Source organism: Artemia franciscana, chromosome 14 (genome assembly GCF_032884065.1).
Source record: "Artemia franciscana chromosome 14, ASM3288406v1, whole genome shotgun sequence".
NCBI classification, from domain to species: Eukaryota; Metazoa; Arthropoda; class Branchiopoda; order Anostraca; family Artemiidae; genus Artemia; species Artemia franciscana.
The window spans coordinates 15,921,647-15,937,901 of NC_088876.1; the positions used below are offsets into that span (position 1 = coordinate 15,921,647).

A 16,255-nucleotide genomic window follows, 5' to 3' on the forward strand; every position below is an offset into this window, starting at 1 on the left:
AGAAAAATAGGAAAGATTTGGCGATCAAAAGAGCAGTTCTAGCTTTGTAAAATTTGAATAAATTTGTTAACTTTCTATTTGTGAGTAATATTGTTGCAACGTGATGGTATTAGTAGCTATGCATTTGGATTTATGAAGTATGTACTTTGATTCATGAGTAATAGCTTGACATAGGCATTTCATCCATTGTCTTAAGAATGTACGTATGCTAATGATAAGCTGTTTGTTTGTTTATTATTTTTTTAAAGAAAAAATAGCGTTTCTTGGCACATATTTATATTTCAGAAGTTATCTTTAAGAACCTAAAACTAGATTGGCTAAGTTCAGAAATCTTCCGGTGAAATTTACCAAAAATTAACGCGGTGTTGAAGGTTCAAACTTAAAAATTAAAATCTCCACAAAAGTGAAATTTACCAAAAATTAACGCGGTGTTGAAGGTTTAAACTTAAAAATTTTAATCTCCACAAAAGTGATTTACCAAAAATGAACGTGGTGTTGAAGGTTCAAACTTAAAAATTAAAATCTCAGCAAAAGAAATACTAAAAATGTCACCTTCTAATCTTCCGCTGAAATTTACCAAAAATTAACGCAGTGTTGAAGGTTCAAACTTAAAAATTAAAATCTCCACAAAAGTGAAATTTACCAAAAATGAACGTGGTGTTGAAGGTTCAAACTTAAAAATTAAAATCTCCACAAAAGTGAAATTTACCAAAAATGAACGTGGTGTTGAAGGTTCAAACTTAAAAATTAAAATCTCAGCAAAAGAAACACTAAAAATGGCATTAACCCAAAAACTTGCATAGCACACGCTCGTATTAATGAATCATATATATTTTTGCTTGAAAATGCTAAACATGTCCAGGCCCTAGGACATTCGCCCCTCTTCTTTCTACCATAGTAAGGCGTCACTGAAAGCAAACATCACTAAATATAATGAGTAAATGCTGCTTTCTAAGAAGTGTATATATCAAACTTAAACTAAAAAAGAAAAAACGAGCATAAAATGTGGACAAAACACAAAAAAGCTAACTTTGAATAAAAAAAATTTGAAAATTTTGTCTTAACATCCAAAAGCCTTTATCAGCGGTAAAAAGAAAGAATCAAAGAAACTAGCCTAAACAAAACATGATGAAACAAAGATAACAACATAAACGTGTTTGTTTTACATGTATAGTATTTGCCACTAGGAAGTATACAGACATTTTTTTGTGGGGGGGGGGGGGTTCCATAGGGTGAACTTTACAGGGACAATTTTACACTGGGGGGTTGACAAAATCCCCATACAATATTCTTTTTATTTGCCTTAATTTCTCTTTGCCAATTCTATTTTGCATCTGGATATGTTCTGGGGGAATTATCTGTATTTTTTTTCATCATGTTCTAATTTCCAGGGGAAATTTTTCACAGAAAGGAGGCTTTCTGGGGTAGTCAAGAAAACAATTAGAAATTAGTCAAATGAAATTGTGCTAAGGAGAAATTTTCAGGCTGAATTGTATAGAAGTATTTTTATGGGGGGGACTTTCAGTGAGTATAGAACTGTCTAGTGGGGTATTTATGAGGGGGAATTTCCATAGAGGACTGTCTCCTGAGGGGGGGGGGGGATTTTTTTATGGAGGGTGAGTCAGATTCATCAGCTTTATTTGAAAAACAACCAGAAATTACATAGAAAAGTAAGTTTCAAACTGAAAGTAAGGAGCCGCATTAAAACTTACAATGGTCAGAAATTATTTCACATATGAAGGTGTTGTCACACTCCCCAATACCTTGCTCTTTGTGGTAAAGTCTGACTGTTAGTCCCAATTTCTTAAGTACAGCTACTGAAACACAAGGGCCATTTATTTAAAATAGGAAGCTTTTTTAAAAGTACTTAAAACCTTAGAACAAAGAACAAGGTATTGAGGGGGGGATCTCTTGACTTACAGAACAATATTTGTTCGTTTTGAATGTTAATGGTGCTCCTTGTTTCAGTTAAAAAAAAAACTTGTTTTTTTCTAATAATAAATAAAGGTGGCCATACCTAACCTCCCTTTTCAATTAATGCTATATAATATAATCATCATGTGATTACGATGTTAAACCTATGGGCCATTTTATGATCAAATACTGTAATTATTAGATCCAAGAAATGTTCCTAAAGTTGATACCATTTGTTAGCAATTTACACTTAGTTTGGGTTTATGAGATTATTATGGTTCTTTTATGGACTAATTATATCAAAATTGTAACTCACTATTTGAGAAAATGGTAAAAAATTACACATCTATACATCAACCACATACTATTACAGTTTGTGGATGCATATCCTCCTTCCTCTCTTTAAGTAGACAATCATAAAAATTAATATATCTTGGGGAAGTGGAATCAAGCATTTAGTCTGAAATGATTATTTTTTTTGGGTTTGTTCATTAAATATTTTAGTGAACTTGTTGTACCTATCCCGTATTTTAGCTTTGAGTTGGGGAAATTTTGAAGTTATTTTTCACATTTCCTCAATTTCAGCCTTAAAAAGTGGTCAACTTCTAGTATTATAAATTTTTCTTTTTGAAAGCTGTCAAATTAGTTGAGTGAAACTTGAATAAATTGACCTACATCCCAAATTATGGCCAAAGAAACTGTCGAAAGGTCTTACCTTCATCCATGTCCACTTGTAAGGCTTTAAAGATCCTGGAAAATCAAGTCTTAATTTGAAGAAAACAAAGTTTCAAGCTCAGCTAGAATTTCCCAGATGTAATCATTTTCACAGATTCCTTCAAACCCTGCAAATAGTGAAGGATTGGTAGTAGAGATTGGCAACGCCTTTTCAGGTCATTCTCTGGGCTGTAGATCCTTTCCATATTTCTTAGACTGTACTATATTTCGGTTTGAAACTAGGGGAAGGGAGTAAAGTTCTTTTTCAACGCAAATAAATGTTACATTTGGATTCAGGATGAAATCTTGAACTTAAAGGTACGTCTAATTCTTAATTATCTCATTAGTGAGTTAATAAAAAATATTTTTATGTAATATTGTATTATTTTTGGAATTCTGTTACATTCGGGGAAGTTTATATAAGGTGAACGTACTACTAGATGTGTTCATAAAGGACTCTCAAAGATGATACCTTCTCTTCTTGGCTATATAAAAGGGTTAAAAACGGCAATCCCATTATGTGCTAAATAATTATAGTTGATTCGTTTCAACTGTGGCTCCACTGTAATTACCCTCTTATGTGCTAATATATTGCCGGAATGATGTATTTCCCATGTCTTTTGGTTCTCTACCTAGTCAATGTTGGTCCAATTTATGGGTTAACCGGTTTTAACAAGTGATGCTAACAGTGATATCTGAAATACAAGAAAAAATAATCTGAGGGTCCTTGGAAGGCTAAAAATTGAATTTCCCAGTAAAGCCATCATTATATTCAGAAAGAGCATGAAATAGCATCGAAAGGTCAGTTATATAAACCGTCCCAAATATACAGAATTATTACATGCTATACCAAATTTCACGATATTTAAAGATTTATCAGAAATTTGCAGAATACCCAACTTGAAATGTTGAGAAAAGGCTCCTCCGCGGCATCTTTAAAAACTGGTTTAATAATGTGTAGAGATTTCGTTTTATTTCCTCACCTATCATCATCCAAAGCTTCCGCCTTCTCGCGGCCATTTTTAGATTACTTGTTCTCCAGCTTTTGACTGTGAGAGGTTGGTAGAGTGAGATTTCATATTTCTTTAAAAGTGAAATTTGTGATCTAGGCTATTGATAGATAGGTGATTAATAAGCACAACGATTAATGTGTGTCATATGTTAGAATAGTGGAGATAAACCTAGCCTAGATTTAGTTGAAACTTAGTTTACGTGGCATTGCTACCCGTTATTAATTTTTGGTTGTATTTGGCATAGTTCTAGGGATAACATGCCTCATCCTGTTTAATTTTTTATAATATGTGTGAATCTAAGGTGAGACAAGATAGCACTTAGTTAGGATATGTCTTCTTTGGCTGTGGTGAAATTGCCCTTGGGACTATCATTAAAATGGCTTGCAGCACTCATGATAGCTGACTTTTGACCATGTTAATTATAAAGAAACTTTAAAATTCTAGTTAAAAGCTTTTTGCCATTTTTAAAAATAGTCGAGTGGGTGGGGTGAATCTTCAAGGATTGTATTCAGATCCTGAACCATACCCTTGAAATGTGTATTTAAGCTCTCATTCATATGCTCTATATTTTGACATTTAAGAGAATTGCAATGTACATATGTCTGAATGTACCTGCCTAAGCTTCAGAAAAAAAATTAGGCCTATGGGCAGACTATTAGGGCAATGCTTCCACTAGGCCTACCCAGTGTTTGATCTTGGATAAGTATTTGATGTAGTCTTGCAGTCTAAATGCAGGGCTGAAGTACAAATTGCTCTCCTTATATTTCTGTCTCATCAGCCCTGAGTCTAGCTTCTACTTAAATTAATTCTTTCAAATCTTAAATTCAACAGATATTGATACAAATCCAACTAAATAATTTTCACTTAACATGTGGACAATTCTCATTGATGTTTTATTTTCTTTGTGACTATGGGGAACCATAAATGAAATTATGCATCATAAGATATGTAGTAAAAATGTTGGGTAAAGGTCAAGCATAGTAAGTCCAGAAGTTGATCATGCTAATTTTATTGTATACTTGAATCCCAAGTGGTTGAATGCTCTTATTTAAGTGGACAATTTATTTATTATTTTTTTATTTATTAATACCAAATACGGTAAGCTTTCAAGCTTGTCGCAATAAACATAATAAATAGAAGTTATGACAATACTGACAACATAATACACACATACAAATCAATGAAAATAACGAATACAACAAATATACGAAACTAAAAAAACTAAAAAAAAGGTAAAAAACAAAAAAAAAATAAAAACTAAAAAAGAAAAAACTAAAAAAAAGGAAAAAACTGAAAAATAAGAGAAAAAGAAAACTAAAAAAATATTAATAAATATAAAAAATATAAATATAAATATAATATAAATTAGCAATCAACAAAGCACCGAGACACAAATGACGACCGGGACACAGGGAGTATAAATGACGACCAGGACATAAGTAAAAAAAAAAAACTAAAAAAACTAAAAAAATGGTAAAAACTACAAAAAAACTAAAAACTAATAAAAAAACTAAAAAATCTAAAAACCTAAATAAACTAAAAAAGAAAAAAAAGAAAAAAGGAAAAAAATAAAGGAGAAAAACAAAACTAAAAAACGAATGTATATACAGACCGGGACACCGGGATACAAATGACGACCGGGACACAGGGAATATAAATGACGACCGGGACACAGGGACACAACTACAATGGGGACGCCGGGGGGCACAGGGGGATATAAATGACGACCGGGACACCGGAACACAAGGAATATAAATGACGCCCGGGACACTCAAAGAGAAATCACAGACTGGAACACCGGGACACAAATGACGACCGGGACACAGGGAATATAAATGACGACTGGGACACAGGGACATAACTACAAAGGGGACGCCGGGGTGCACAGGGGGATATATAAATGACGATGGCGACTCAGGGAATGGTCGATTAGCAATCACCATCAACAAAGCTCAAGGGCAATCATTAGAATCATGAGGTATAGATCTGAATACGGATTGTTTTCCCATGGATCATTATATGTTGCATGTTCAAGAGTCGGTAAACCTGACAATCTATTTATATGCACAGACAATGGGACAGCAAAGAATGTTGTATATTCGCAAGTTTTACGTAGTTAAAAACATATATATATATATATATATATATATATATATATATATATATATATATATATATATATATATATATATATATATATATCTATATTCACAGGTGGGACATAGGGACACAACTACAATGGCGCGTAACTAATATGGCGCGTAACGACTTACGCGCGCGGGGGGGCTTGGGGGGGCGCGAAGCGCCCCCACCAACTAGGTGTTGGGGTGGCGCGAAGCGCCACCCCAACAGCTAGTAAAAAAATATATAAGCAAAAGAATGGTAAAAAAAAGCCAAACAACAATAAAAACTTGCAAGCAATGCCAAAACAACAATATCAGAATTACGACCATTCCTTAGTCACAAATATTAAACTGCAAAATGTCAACAAGTTAAAAAGGTAAAAACTGATAAAATTAAAAACAGAATAAAATAAAATACATTAAAAAGGTTTAAAAAAGAGTATACGAAAAGGGGGAGAGAACAAAACAAGCAAAGGAACATAAAACTTGGGTATCACCAGTAACAAATAATAAAAAAGTAAAACTAGCGGTTTGTTTTATCAGTAGCCTAATGAAGGGGACAAAAGTTTTTCATATCTGGAGGTAAAGCAACGAATGGGGACAAGATAGGGACGGGTTCAGAAACAGTCCTTGGCACGCAGTGTGTGGATAAGGAATGTCTTTTGGAGAAAATGTTTTAAATACGAGGGTTTGTTATTGCTTTTTCTTAAACGGAGGCACAACGTAGCTCTCCTGTGCTAAAGGGTTTCCAACCTGGCCTTTTTTTTTAGAAGGAGTGGGTAGTGCCAGTGCCAGGATCCCAAACTGGACAAGCGTATTCATGGTGTGGGCGGACAAAAGAAGTACAAATCCATAAAGAATGGTTGGGGGACGCTAAATTTAGTTAAGAGCATAAAAAGGGAAATAGGCGCATTAGCTCTATGAACAATATCTTTGACGTGAAAATCCCACCTTATAATAGAAGAAGTTGTGACCCCAAGTAATTTAGACAAGGATACAGAAATATCTGGAGGTATAGGGCAGAGGATATGGGGTGAGTTCTTAAAGCAAAAATTGATATTATCATAGACTTATTGGGATTTACTCTCATGTATAAGTCCGCAACTTCATGTACAATGTGATTGAGGATGTTTATAGGGCTGCTTTTTAGATTTCTGTAATAGGTTTCAACAACCGTTTGGTCATCAACAAATTTACATTCGTCAGGAAATTCCTTAGCGAGGCTATTAATCATAACTGAAAAAAGGAAGGGACCTAGGAGAGTACCTTGGGGTACTCCATTATGGACAGGGAGGGGACTGAAAGAATGATTCTGATGCTTGATAAGAACGAGGCAGCCAATTTCACAAGGAAAGAATTAATATTGAATTCAGTGACAAGTTTATCAACTAATATATTGTGGTTAACAAGGTCAGATGGTTTTTGAAGGTTTTTGGCCTTTTGATATCCAAAGGCCAAACACTGGTTTTTTCTGAGTTTCACAATTCTTCTTTTGATCTCAGACAGGGAAATAGAAGAAAAAAAGATGAGAGATAATCTGTTGGTAATCGATAAGACAATGCGGGAAGGCTTATGACGATGGAAGCGAAGAAGCTGTTAAGATTATTAGTAGTAAGTTCAGGCGATTCAATAGGTTGAAATTAAGCTGGTCTAGACTCCTACCACACTACTTTTTTTTACCTCGGAATACTAATTTTTTGGTTTATTAGTAAACAATTCTCAGATGTACGTATTTCCCTTTTAATTATTTTTCTCAGTTTATTAGCGGTTTTATGTCTGAAGATTATTGACATCACCAACCAGAAAAGACCAGCATTTGGATACTTAGTGATAGCAAAATTAGCGCTGGTTTACAATTGCTGGATAAATTTACGTTTTGCATTCAATAATCTGGTTTGGCGAGTAATAGAAGACAGCTATTGCAGTAATATTATAGGGATGGCGAAGTACTGTAGGCCTGATACTTATCCAAATGATTTCATCATATTCAAATAAACTAGGGACACGAATAATTTTTGGGTAAAGGTTGCTCTTAGTAAAGAGAGACACCTCCTCCTTTTCCCAAGTGGTTGATCTGAAGGACGGAGTTTGATAAACTCTGAATAATTTGACAAACGAAGAGACCTTTGATCAAATGAAGAGACCCTGGTGGAGGGACTGTACTTCTGTAACAGCTATATATATATATATATATATATATATATATATATATATATATATATATATATATATATATATATATATATATATTTTAGTTCTGATAGCACTTTGAGTTCAGTAAGCTTTTCGAAATTAATACTTTCGGCACTATTGATTAAGAGCTTTGGAAATTCAAAGTAATTTGGGAAATATGATATACCTGACGGGTTTTCGCATTATTTTCTGCCTTCTTTTTTGGTTATCCATTTTACGACATGGTAAAGTCCCGTTTTTCATAAGGTATTTTTTTTGCCTGGTTTTAGTTACAGTAGGTGAAGATTTGTGAAGCTATCAGTTTAGTAGTAATCTTATTTAAATCTTAGTTCCAGTGACTTATGTTAAATCATGGAAATATATTTTTAGGATACCATTGGATTTAACATGGCTGCCTTGGAATTTTTGCAAAGAGAAATTGAAGAAAAAGAGGCTACTCAGTTATTCCTTGATGCCACATTGAAAGCTCGAGATAAAAGGAAAAAGAAAAATAGGAAAGATTTGGCGATCAAAAGAGCAGTTCTAGCTTTGTAAAATTTGAATAAATTTGTTAACTTTCTATTTGTGAGTAATATTGTTGCAACGTGATGGTATTAGTAGCTATGCATTTGGATTTATGAAGTATGTACTTTGATTCATGAGTAATAGCTTGACATAGGCATTTCATCCATTGTCTTAAGAATGTACGTATGCTAATGATAAGCTGTTTGTTTGTTTATTATTTTTTTAAAGAAAAAATAGCGTTTCTTGGCACATATTTATATTTCAGAAGTTATCTTTAAGAACCTAAAACTAGATTGGCTAAGTTCAGAAATCTTCCGGTGAAATTTACCAAAAATTAACGCGGTGTTGAAGGTTCAAACTTAAAAATTAAAATCTCCACAAAAGTGAAATTTACCAAAAATTAACGCGGTGTTGAAGGTTTAAACTTAAAAATTTTAATCTCCACAAAAGTGATTTACCAAAAATGAACGTGGTGTTGAAGGTTCAAACTTAAAAATTAAAATCTCAGCAAAAGAAATACTAAAAATGTCACCTTCTAATCTTCCGCTGAAATTTACCAAAAATTAACGCAGTGTTGAAGGTTCAAACTTAAAAATTAAAATCTCCACAAAAGTGAAATTTACCAAAAATGAATGTGGTGTTGAAGGTTCAAACTTAAAAATTAAAATCTCCACAAAAGTGAAATTTACCAAAAATGAACGTGGTGTTGAAGGTTCAAACTTAAAAATTAAAATCTCAGCAAAAGAAACACTAAAAATGGCATTAACCCAAAAACTTGCATAGCACACGCTCGTATTAATGAATCATATATATTTTGCTTGAAAATGCTAAACATGTCCAGGCCCTAGGACATTCGCCCCTCTTCTTTCTACCATAGTAAGGCGTCACTGAAAGCAAACATCACTAAATATAATGAGTAAATGCTGCTTTCTAAGAAGTGTATATATCAAACTTAAACTAAAAAAGAAAAAACGAGCATAAAATGTGGACAAAACACAAAAAAGCTAACTTTGAATAAAAAAAATTTGAAAATTTTGTCTTAACATCCAAAAGCCTTTATCAGCGGTAAAAAGAAAGAATCAAAGAAACTAGCCTAAACAAAACATGATGAAACAAAGATAACAACATAAACGTGTTTGTTTTACATGTATAGTATTTGCCACTAGGAAGTATACAGACATTTTTTTGTGGGGGGGGGGGGGGTTCCATAGGGTGAACTTTACAGGGACAATTTTACACTGGGGGGTTGACAAAATCCCCATACAATATTCTTTTTATTTGCCTTAATTTCTCTTTGCCAATTCTATTTTGCATCTGGATATGTTCTGGGGGAATTATCTGTATTTTTTTTCATCATGTTCTAATTTCCAGGGGAAATTTTTCACAGAAAGGAGGCTTTCTGGGGTAGTCAAGAAAACAATTAGAAATTAGTCAAATGAAATTGTGCTAAGGAGAAATTTTCAGGCTGAATTGTATAGAAGTATTTTTATGGGGGGGACTTTCAGTGAGTATAGAACTGTCTAGTGGGGTATTTATGAGGGGGAATTTCCATAGAGGACTGTCTCCTGAGGGGGGGGGGGGATTTTTTTATGGAGGGTGAGTCAGATTCATCAGCTTTATTTGAAAAACAACCAGAAATTACATAGAAAAGTAAGTTTCAAACTGAAAGTAAGGAGCCGCATTAAAACTTACAATGGTCAGAAATTATTTCACATATGAAGGTGTTGTCACACTCCCCAATACCTTGCTCTTTGTGGTAAAGTCTGACTGTTAGTCCCAATTTCTTAAGTACAGCTACTGAAACACAAGGGCCATTTATTTAAAATAGGAAGCTTTTTTAAAAGTACTTAAAACCTTAGAACAAAGACCAAGGTATTGAGGGGGGGATCTCTTGACTTACAGAACAATATTTGTTCGTTTTGAATGTTAATGGTGCTCCTTGTTTCAGTTAAAAAAAAAACTTGTTTTTTTCTAATAATAAATAAAGGTGGCCATACCTAACCTCCCTTTTCAATTAATGCTATATAATATAATCATCATGTGATTACGATGTTAAACCTATGGGCCATTTTATGATCAAATACTGTAATTATTAGATCCAAGAAATGTTCCTAAAGTTGATACCATTTGTTAGCAATTTACACTTAGTTTGGGTTTATGAGATTATTATGGTTCTTTTATGGACTAATTATATCAAAATTGTAACTCACTATTTGAGAAAATGGTAAAAAATTACACATCTATACATCAACCACATACTATTACAGTTTGTGGATGCATATCCTCCTTCCTCTCTTTAAGTAGACAATCATAAAAATTAATATATCTTGGGGAAGTGGAATCAAGCATTTAGTCTGAAATGATTATTTTTTTTGGGTTTGTTCATTAAATATTTTAGTGAACTTGTTGTACCTATCCCGTATTTTAGCTTTGAGTTGGGGAAATTTTGAAGTTATTTTTCACATTTCCTCAATTTCAGCCTTAAAAAGTGGTCAACTTCTAGTATTATAAATTTTTCTTTTTGAAAGCTGTCAAATTAGTTGAGTGAAACTTGAATAAATTGACCTACATCCCAAATTATGGCCAAAGAAACTGTCGAAAGGTCTTACCTTCATCCATGTCCACTTGTAAGGCTTTAAAGATCCTGGAAAATCAAGTCTTAATTTGAAGAAAACAAAGTTTCAAGCTCAGCTAGAATTTCCCAGATGTAATCATTTTCACAGATTCCTTCAAACCCTGCAAATAGTGAAGGATTGGTAGTAGAGATTGGCAACGCCTTTTCAGGTCATTCTCTGGGCTGTAGATCCTTTCCATATTTCTTAGACTGTACTATATTTCGGTTTGAAACTAGGGGAAGGGAGTAAAGTTCTTTTTCAACGCAAATAAATGTTACATTTGGATTCAGGATGAAATCTTGAACTTAAAGGTACGTCTAATTCTTAATTATCTCATTAGTGAGTTAATAAAAAATATTTTTATGTAATATTGTATTATTTTTGGAATTCTGTTACATTCGGGGAAGTTTATATAAGGTGAACGTACTACTAGATGTGTTCATAAAGGACTCTCAAAGATGATACCTTCTCTTCTTGGCTATATAAAAGGGTTAAAAACGGCAATCCCATTATGTGCTAAATAATTATAGTTGATTCGTTTCAACTGTGGCTCCACTGTAATTACCCTCTTATGTGCTAATATATTGCCGGAATGATGTATTTCCCATGTCTTTTGGTTCTCTACCTAGTCAATGTTGGTCCAATTTATGGGTTAACCGGTTTTAACAAGTGATGCTAACAGTGATATCTGAAATACAAGAAAAAATAATCTGAGGGTCCTTGGAAGGCTAAAAATTGAATTTCCCAGTAAAGCCATCATTATATTCAGAAAGAGCATGAAATAGCATCGAAAGGTCAGTTATATAAACCGTCCCAAATATACAGAATTATTACATGCTATACCAAATTTCACGATATTTAAAGATTTATCAGAAATTTGCAGAATACCCAACTTGAAATGTTGAGAAAAGGCTCCTCCGCGGCATCTTTAAAAACTGGTTTAATAATGTGTAGAGATTTCGTTTTATTTCCTCACCTATCATCATCCAAAGCTTCCGCCTTCTCGCGGCCATTTTTAGATTACTTGTTCTCCAGCTTTTGACTGTGAGAGGTTGGTAGAGTGAGATTTCATATTTCTTTAAAAGTGAAATTTGTGATCTAGGCTATTGATAGATAGGTGATTAATAAGCACAACGATTAATGTGTGTCATATGTTAGAATAGTGGAGATAAACCTAGCCTAGATTTAGTTGAAACTTAGTTTACGTGGCATTGCTACCCGTTATTAATTTTTGGTTGTATTTGGCATAGTTCTAGGGATAACATGCCTCATCCTGTTTAATTTTTTATAATATGTGTGAATCTAAGGTGAGACAAGATAGCACTTAGTTAGGATATGTCTTCTTTGGCTGTGGTGAAATTGCCCTTGGGACTATCATTAAAATGGCTTGCAGCACTCATGATAGCTGACTTTTGACCATGTTAATTATAAAGAAACTTTAAAATTCTAGTTAAAAGCTTTTTGCCATTTTTAAAAATAGTCGAGTGGGTGGGGTGAATCTTCAAGGATTGTATTCAGATCCTGAACCATACCCTTGAAATGTGTATTTAAGCTCTCATTCATATGCTCTATATTTTGACATTTAAGAGAATTGCAATGTACATATGTCTGAATGTACCTGCCTAAGCTTCAGAAAAAAAATTAGGCCTATGGGCAGACTATTAGGGCAATGCTTCCACTAGGCCTACCCAGTGTTTGATCTTGGATAAGTATTTGATGTAGTCTTGCAGTCTAAATGCAGGGCTGAAGTACAAATTGCTCTCCTTATATTTCTGTCTCATCAGCCCTGAGTCTAGCTTCTACTTAAATTAATTCTTTCAAATCTTAAATTCAACAGATATTGATACAAATCCAACTAAATAATTTTCACTTAACATGTGGACAATTCTCATTGATGTTTTATTTTCTTTGTGACTATGGGGAACCATAAATGAAATTATGCATCATAAGATATGTAGTAAAAATGTTGGGTAAAGGTCAAGCATAGTAAGTCCAGAAGTTGATCATGCTAATTTTATTGTATACTTGAATCCCAAGTGGTTGAATGCTCTTATTTAAGTGGACAATTTATTTATTATTTTTTTATTTATTAATACCAAATACGGTAAGCTTTCAAGCTTGTCGCAATAAACATAATAAATAGAAGTTATGACAATACTGACAACATAATACACACATACAAATCAATGAAAATAACGAATACAACAAACACTGACAAATAATACTATAAATTATTTAAAAATGATTTACTTTGAAAATTTGTTTCTGCTAGTCTTATTTTGAATCTGTTTATGTCATCTGTTAGAAATTTTTTAGGTGGAAGGTCATTCCATGGCTTCCACACCCTGCTGTAAAATGAATGTTGTCCTATTTTCCTTTTTGAGAGTGAGGGGTACAATTTATGTGGGTGATAATGGGTCCTGTTAGTGTCATTAAATGTGAAGAACTGTGATGGACTTATATTATCAATGCCTTTGATTATATGGAATGTGTTAATAATGTCTGCCCTATCCCTTCGGAATTGAAGACTTGACAATCCTAGCCTGTGCAGTCTATTTTCATATGGCGAATGTTTCAAATAAGGTACAAGCTTAGTTGCTCGTTGCTGTATTTTTTCAACCCTTGCTCTGTCATTTTTATTCAATGGATACCATACTGATGAATTGTATTCAAGTATTGGTCGAACTGTTGACTTATAAATGGCAATGAATGAACGGAGATTAAACTTACGGAAATTCCGTCTAAGACATAATAGCTGATAGTTTGCCTTACGAGTTACTTCAGAGACATGCTTGTCAAACCTAAGACTAGAATCAAAATGAACACCAAGGTCACGGACATTTTCAACAGGTAAGATTGAATGTCCAGCAAGATGGTATTGGTAACTTTGTTCTACTTTGCTGAAGTAATGGACAACCCTACACTTATTTTCGTTGACAAACATGGAATTAGCATTACACCAATGTGCACTGCATCCAAGTCTTTTTGAAGCAACAAAGCTTCATCTGAATTTGTCAAGGAGCGGTAGAGCTTTACATCATCTGCGAACATTTTAATTGTGGAATGGTGGACAACAAGAGGCAAGTCATTGATGAAGAGGCAGAAAAGTACTGGACAAAGGCAACTACCTTGTGCAACTAACACCACTTAAAACTATCTCAGCAGAGGACAAAGCATCACCTACAATCACTTTCTGCGTCCTGCCTGTTAGATAATCACCAATCCAATTCAATGTTCTGGCACCAGGGTGATATACCTCACACTTTTGAAGTAAAAGCGGAATGGAAATTTTATCAAATGCCTTAGAAAAATCTATATAGATGCAATCAAACCTGAGACCTTCATCTGCCATCCTATGGAAGTCAGTAATTACTTCCAAAAGCTGTGTATTACATGAACGTTTTTACGGAATCCGTGTTGAGATGGATGCCAAAGAAGATTTGATTTGAAATAATTTTGTATTCTCTTGACAATTAGTTTTTCCATAACTCTGGAAAAAATTGAGGTGTTTGATATTGGTCTATAGTTTTTAAATTGCGTTTTTGTGCCACTTTTATACAGGGGTTTAATTATTGCTTTTTTCCATGCCAAAGGGCAAGTACCAGATGCCAGACACAGATTATACAAATGTGTCAGTGGTTCAGTGAGTACTGTGCTTGCATCTAACATTTTCAGTTTGTTCTTTCTTTTCTGTCTTTCAAACTATTTGCAATGCATGAAATTGTGGTAAAATGAACCAGCCAACAAGTAGGGTACTAAACCAGCAGTCTGATGGCTGGAATCTGACTGGTGAAAAACCACAATAGCTGACCCAGATATGATTTATACATCACCTGAAAGCTCTTGTCATGGCTTGTTTCATACACTTTGAAGTGTGCTAAAAGCAGCATTGCTAATAGATCTCTTTTGGGAAAGACCACCTTTCTTTGGCATTCTAAATAGCAATTGCAGTGTTCGGACTCGCCTATAAATTCCTATATTTTAATGCACTCCTATAAAATGCCTATATTTTGGCTAAAATCCTATTATTCCTATATTTTCGGCTGAAGAGCACTAAGAACATTGCTCATGATTTGCAATTTTCTGTCTTTTGGTGTAGATTGATAATTAATTACAACTGTTGAGCTTTCTTAACTTAACTAATGTTTTGTGCTGGGCCTAGTAAGCTGCCTGTGGGCATAGTTCTGCCTAGGCTATGCTGTTGTGTTGACTTAGTAGCCTATGTTTTGTTTTTTTGTCATGTTGGGCCTGTCCGAAATGGGCGAAGATCAGTATATAGGCTAGCAGTCTCTGCTTAATGAGACTGGAGTTTTTGCGACTTCTGTGTTTCCTGGCTGAACGCTGGCTGGCTGATGTGAATACGGCCCAGTTATTCAAATGGGCTATTCTAAGACAGTTGCTAATCGAGGGAAGTATAATAGACGTGCACTGGGTAGGCTATATGCTACATTCTGTGATCAATCTGTCCTTTATCTATCTGGTCTTTATCCCCTTCTAAAGAGACATGATGTTAATCAGATTCGGACTTTTTATTTCAGATATTGTAAATTTTTACTTTATCTCCCCCCTTGGTATAGCAATGGTAAGATAATTCGTAAGTTTGATGTCCCTGATATAAGTGCAAAGTTGACCCTCCTGTGTGGAAGATTGTCGGAATCAGCTTTTTATCGTTTATCGCCTCATCATCCTTTGGTCCGTCTGTTCGGTTAATCTCACTGTAGCATAGTGTTTTTATGGCACTTGGTATTAACCAAGTGACGTGTAGCAATTGCAAATTCTGTCTGTCTGTCGGTCCTGGTTTTGCTACTTTAGGCACTTCCAGGTAAGCTAAGACGATGAAATTTGGCAGGCATATCAGGAACTCGACCAGATTAAATTAGAAATAGTCGTTTTCCTGACTTGACCATCTGGTGGGAGTGGGGGGCCTGTTAATAAAAAAAAAATAGAAAAATGAAGTATTTTTAAGTTACGAACGGTTGATCAGATTTTAACGAAATTTGATGTTTGGAAGGATATCGTGTCTCAGAGCTGTTATTTTAAATCCCGACCAGATCTGGTGACATTGGGGGGAGTTTGGAGGGGGAAACCTAAAATCTTGGAAAACACTTAGAGTGGAGGGATTGGGCTGAAACTTGGTGGGAAAAATAAGCGCAAGTCTTAGATACATGATTGACATAAC

At 34.2% G+C, this 16,255-nt stretch overlaps 1 long non-coding RNA gene across 1 annotated transcript; it reads left to right on the top strand.

Moving 5' to 3' along the window:
• Window positions 1-3,614: 3,614 nt before the first annotated feature.
• Window positions 3,615-8,516, top strand: LOC136035382 (uncharacterized). The gene is made up of 2 exons (XR_010619402.1): window positions 3,615-3,686; window positions 8,327-8,516. It is a non-coding gene; the product is annotated as an uncharacterized LOC136035382 (long non-coding RNA).
• The last annotated feature ends 7,739 nt before the right edge of the window (window positions 8,517-16,255 follow it).